This window comes from Mesoplodon densirostris, chromosome 3, assembly GCF_025265405.1.
Source record: "Mesoplodon densirostris isolate mMesDen1 chromosome 3, mMesDen1 primary haplotype, whole genome shotgun sequence".
Taxonomy (NCBI): domain Eukaryota; kingdom Metazoa; phylum Chordata; class Mammalia; order Artiodactyla; family Ziphiidae; genus Mesoplodon; species Mesoplodon densirostris.
Window position 1 is genome coordinate 143102799 of NC_082663.1, and position 6448 is coordinate 143109246.

Sequence of the window (6448 nt, forward strand, 5' to 3'; positions counted from 1 at the left end):
GAGAGTTTGGATTTTTTTTGTAAGGCCTTATGTATCCACCAGGAAACTAATTCAGGCTTTCATGGTTGGGAGTATCTGCCCTGTCCTCTAGACTATATCTGTGGAAAGTCTAACTTGTATAGGAAACACCTTATGTTGTTAACAGTGCTAGTGAGTATGTTTTCCTGATTCACCATGACATTCACAATGGTGCAGCCAAAAAGAGCGACATGGGAGTTTGTTTCTCCGCTGCATTGTGCAGTGGCTGCCTTGACTCAGTCCTTCAGTGTGAGAATAAGCATCTTCCTCATATGGAGAAGACTGAGTGTTTTCTGTTACTTATAGCTAAATATAATCCCTTAATATGTTTTCAGTTGTGTTTGATTGTATGAGATTAAGAGTATGTACATTTTTTTGTTGAACAAATGCCAAACATATGTAAAATGAGATATATTAACATATCCTCTCAGGAAATGAAACTTTTCTAAACCATAGTATGCTAACAAATTTTCATTTCCTGAGAGGATATATTAATATATCTCATTTTAATTACAGGTTTTCAAATGATCTTTGCAGTTTTCTTCATTTAATCATTATACATTGAGTCAATATTATTGTTTACATATAAGTTCAGGTATTTTTTTCCCTCGGGCAAATTTTATTTTTTATTCTTTTATAGTTAATTTTATCATGAAACTAATTTCTCATTCATTCTTTTTTTTTTTCTTTTTTTTTTTTTTTTTTGCGGTATGCGGGCCTTTCACTGTTGTGGCCTCTCCCGTTGCGGAGCACAGGCTCCGGATGCGCAGGCCCAGCGGCCATGGCTCACGGGCCCAGCCGCTCCGCGGCATATGGGATCCTCCCAGACCGGGGCACGAACCCGTATCCCCTGCATCGGCAGGCGGACTCTTAACCACTGCGCCACCAGGGAGGCCCCTCATTCATTCTTAATACCAAAAACATAGATCATGGTTTTTTTTTGGTGTCATCCTTCCATTGATCCTCAGGATCATACTTAAAGTCAAAGAGCTGGGTGTAATGAATTCTAATAAGCAGAATGACCACAAGTACACATGACTGTGGGGTGTAACATAAAAGGTTGCTAGGACTTTTGAAGGATTTTGGCTCATATTGGATGATTCGATTGCTATTCAAGGTACCAAGATGTTTTTGTGTATTGAGTGCTATGAGGAGGTAAACTTATTTTGTCATTGGTAATCGTAAACCTTTCTAGAACACAAAAACAATGTTGTGGAACTAAACTTAATTCATGAGAAGCCCTAATTAATCATATTAGTAAGAAGAGGGATATATTGGTCATTTCTATAATTTGGAATTGTCACTTTTATCATTTTTAGAGACATGGTTACAAAACACCCTTATTCTTGTCTTGATTTGTCATGGTCACTGTGTACCTATCTCTTCAACAGGGTAAGACTGGACCTGGCAGTGAATGCAGGCCAACTCCTGGTCCTATGGAACAGCTTCTGCCTTTCCTACTTGTTATCTAAATATTGATGTGTTTCCCACAGTGTATTACACACCATTTACTATAAAGCACCTCAGTTAAAACACATGAATTCCCTTCTTAGTATACCACATAATATTTTTAATATCTCCTTTATGACTCAACTAAGACCTATAAGTTTAGTTAAATTGTGAGAGAACATAAACCTAGCAAGTGAGAAAGACAGGACCTCTGTTCCAATCACGTCTTTCTTTCTCAGAGAGTGTACTCTTTTTTTATTTTCCTATACTAAGGAAATTTTACTTTTTGAATTTATTTTATTGAAGTATAGTTAATTTACAATGTGTTAATTCCTGCTGTACTGGAAAGTTATTCGCATATATACATATATATGTATACACACACAGCCATTCTTTTTCATATTCTTTTCCATTATAGTTTATCACAGGTTATTGAATATAGTTCCCTGTGCTATACAGTAGGTCCTTGTTGTTTATCTATTCTATATATAATAGTTGGCATCTGCTAATCCCAAACTCCAATCCTGCCCTTCTCACTGACCCCCTCCCCCTTGGCAACCACAATCCTGTTCTCTGTATCTGTGAGTCTGTTTCTGTTTCGTAGACAAGTGCATTTGTCATATTTTAGATTCTACATATAAGTGATATCATATGGTATTTTTCTTTCAGAGACTATACTTTTTTTTTTTTTTTTTTTTTTTTTTTTTTTTTTCTTTTTGCGGTATGTGGGCCTCTCACTGTTGTGGCCTCTCCCGTTGCGGAGCACAGGCTCCGGATGCGCAGGCCCAGCGGCCATGGCTCACGGGCCCAGCCGCTCCGCGGCATATGGGATCCTCCCAGACCGGGGCACGAACCCGTATCCCCTGCATCGGCAGGCGGACTCTCAACCACTTGCGCCACCAGGGAGGCCCAGAGACTATACTTTTGATGCTAATGTTTCAACATCCCTCATTGCCATGCAGTTTAGAGTCAAGGTACCTCATTTAGCACAGGTAATCAAGGCACTGTATGATTTGGTTAAAGCTGTGTGAGACAAACAACTTCTTGCAGTCCTATTGCTTATATTTTTGTGGAAAAGAGAGATGGTTAACAAATGGTAAAGCTTTGGTTTATAAGATGGAAATAAGGGCTTTGAAGGAAAGTGAAAAATGACATGTGATATAAAAGGCTGAGATGTATACGTATCTCTTCTATCCTGGTAGGATGCTCAGTGAATGAAGATGTCATTACTAATCACTTATGTTTCTGCCGTGTAATACATATTAAACACTCTTCAGGAACTGCTTGAGTGTGGAAGTAGAGGGGGCAACGTAGAACATCCTGCTTTCCTTGACTAACATAAAGATTCCCCATAAAGATAAAGATATGGATGTGGTTCATTTTCATTTTTGCAGTCATTACAAATTTTGTTTGTATAATATGTGGTCATGAGTGTGGACATTGTTATCTGGGACTGAAGACTTCCTGTTGATTTGGGCACAGATATTTCCACCATTCAGTCTAGGTTAGGGTTAGGGTTAGGGTTGTGTTTAATATCATTTGAGAGGATTTTCTTTTTTTTTTTTTTTTTTTTTTGCGTTGCAGAGCACAGGCTCCGGACGCACAGGCTCAGCAGCCATGGCTCATGGGCCCAGCCGCTCTGTGGCATGTGGGATCCTCCCGGACCGGGACACGAACCCGTGTCCCCTGCATCCGCAGGCGGACTCTCAACCACTGCGCCACCAGGGAAGCCCTGAGAGGATTTTAATTTTTATATAAATATTCAAAATATTGTACTATTTGGCACTTTCATTTTACTGCTGTACAGACTAACACAGTGTATACCCCATTAAGCTGTGGAGTTCTTCTCAATTGGAGAAAGAGTTATATTTATCTACACCATTGTAGCCCATCCTGAGTTTATTCTATGAGTAGGTTTCCACTGTACTTCTCAGTGGAAACACCAAAAAGAGCTGTGCTTCTTTAGAGGAAATCATTCAAGGTATAATTGAAATGACCTGCAGAGAGAGAGAGCATATCATTTTAAGTAATACCCTAAATGAGTCTAAAAGGAGAAGTGGGAAATTTTCAATGTCTTTCCATTGCACGGGTGGCTCGGGTTCTTTTGTTTCAGTGATCCACAATCCATAGCCTGTTTTGCTGTTCACAGGTGGGAAACAACAGTAACAGCTTCGAGGTTTCAAACAGTGAAGGAAATTCAATCTTTTCCTTTTTTTAAAAAAAATGTTACCTTATGTATTGAAGGGGTTTCATTAAAATGGGTACCACAAGAGTGTTCTTTTTGGGGTGATGGATATTTTCCATCTTTTGATGACAGTATTACTATACATTTGTGAAAACTCAACAAGTATACTTAAAATTATATAACAAACGTTTTCATATGCTAGGAGAATGTTGAACTCTCCTGAACTTTGATTATGTGTTCAACTCTTTTTTTCCACCACTGTGGGATCTTTCTTAGGAAGAATTGAAGGACATGGGCCACAAGAGGCCTTTCTTACAACCCTGTCTTAATTGAAAAAACACCCTCTAGGGCTACACCTGCTGTCGCCTCATGCATATAACTAGGAGTGAAGTGGGAGGGTTCCCAGATCTCTTTTGAGTTTAAATCGGGTTCCTCGGACAGATCTATTGAAATACTGTGGTTCTGGAACATAAAGGTGTATCCCAAGTGGGATCTTCCTGGGGACATCCTCATTTGTGTGCATCAGCATCATTTCCTTCATGGCCATCCATAGACCATTTCCCCTGCTCAAGCCTACTCTGTGCTTACTTACGTGGAAACATCTTTAGAAATTCACACACGTCTCACTCTGGAATATTCTTCTGAGGCAACACCAGGGAGCTGTGAGTTGCAAGGGTGACAGAAGCAATTGGCAGAACCCATGTCACAGGCACATTCCATCAGCCACTGAGACCACAGGCATCACATGTTTATCAGATCTGCTTGCTTACTTATTCGTTCAACACTAAAAAGTAACTGGCCTCAAAGTGGGAAACAAGTAGCTGTAGTATTTTTCGAAATAACACTCAACATTATCTCCCCACATTGCTTTATTATAGAGGCTTTAGCAGCCTACTATTATGCATCCAAGAGTCTTTAAACCATCCATGGTGGACATAAGTTACCTAAGGCATTCTTATGCCAGAAACTATTCTTAGCTGTTACTGCACACAAATACAGACCCCTCTGCTGGCAGCTGAGAGTCTTTGTGTAATGGAGGACCTCCCAGGGCCTGAGCTGATGATCCCTTAAAGTCAGCTTCCCATTTGGCATTGGGTCATAAATGCAGGGCCCCTCAGGCTTTCTAACCAGAGGCCTTCTCTTTGAACATATATTGGTATGTACAGAATAGAGCCAAACATGGTACTGCTGGCATATCCCATCCAGAGGAGGAAGTGTGTTGCCCTGTTCTCTGATGGATGCCATCTGTTTTGAAGTAGGTCACTTCTTTTCTAGACACATTGGCCATTTGGGGAGTCACTTGGGATCACATTAGTGACCAGGTAGTTCACATACTTTATATAGAGTGTGCCGTCACCACACCTGACAGGGTCCACTGCAGAGATGCTGCATTTTGTCTCTAGGTCAAACAGGCCATCCGAGATGGAAGATTGGACCCAAGCATCAGATGGATTAGTCAAACTCCAGGCAATCATGCTAGCAGTAGAGAATTCCCTTGCCAAGAATCAAACTCATCTGCACATTGTTACAGATCCTTTGGCCATTGCCCATGATCCACCTGTTTGATTACACCAATAACAACTCCTTATCCAAGGTTTCCCCCTTTGGCATAAAGAACTCTGAGATTAACTTGCCTCACAAAATCCATGTACAAATCAGTACCATCCTTACTCTTCACATATTAAACCCTAATCTGCAGAGGCTCATTTCACTGTTCAGGGTAATAAATTTACTCAATTTTAAGACCACATACTTGTACCTGAGCTCTAATGGTATTAAATTTGACCTGTGAGTAAATGGTAATCTATAACCATTTAGCGGCCTCTAATCTTTTTTTTCTTTTTTGGCTGCATTGCACAGCATGCGAGATCTTAGTTCCCCAACCAGGAATCGAACCCGTGGCCCCTGCAGTGGAAGTGCAGAGTCTTAACCACTGGATCACCAGGGAAGTCCCAAGTGGCCTCTAATCTAAAGGTTAGGCAAAATTCAAGGGACTTCCCTCCTCTACCACGGCTAACTTAGTGACTGACCAATGCACCTGAGGTGAAAAACCATACTACTGGTAATATAACTGATGGACTTACTTTACAGAGCAAGGAAGGGGTCCCTACAGCTTTTGACAAACAGACTTTATAAGGCCCCTCATGCTCTCTGTTGGCTACTTGTTATGCTCTCGCCATGACCCAAGACACAAGGAGCCACCCAGACACACTAGAAATTATTGATATTATCAACTGAATTCTGGGACTACACAACACTGGGCTCTTGAAAAAGGCATTCAGAGGACCTCTCATAATGACCTCAGGTTTTAACACTCATAGTGGCCTAATGGCTTACTTATACCTTGCTTTCTTCTTTTTCTTTCTTTCTTTTTTTTTTTTTTTTTGCCACACTGCAGCATGTGGGATCTTAGTTCCCCGACCAGGGATGGAACCCGTGCCCCCTGCAGTGGAAGCATGGAGTCCTAACCACTGGACCGCCATGAAGTCCCACCTTTCTTTCTTTCTTTTTTAATTTTTGGCTGCGTTGGGTCTTCTTTGCCGCGTGTGGGCTTTCTCTAGTTGCGGCGAGCAGGGGCTACTCTTTGTTGCGGTGCGCAGGCTTCTCATTGCATTGGCCCTCTTGTTGCAGAGCACAGGCTCTAGGCGTGCGGGATCAGTAATTGTGGCACATGGGCTCAGTAGTTGTGGCTCGTGGGCTCTAGAGCGCAGGCTCAGTAGTTGTGGTGCACGGGCTTAGTAGCTCCGCAGCATGTGGGATCTTCCCAGACCAGGGCTTGAACCCATGTCCCCTGCA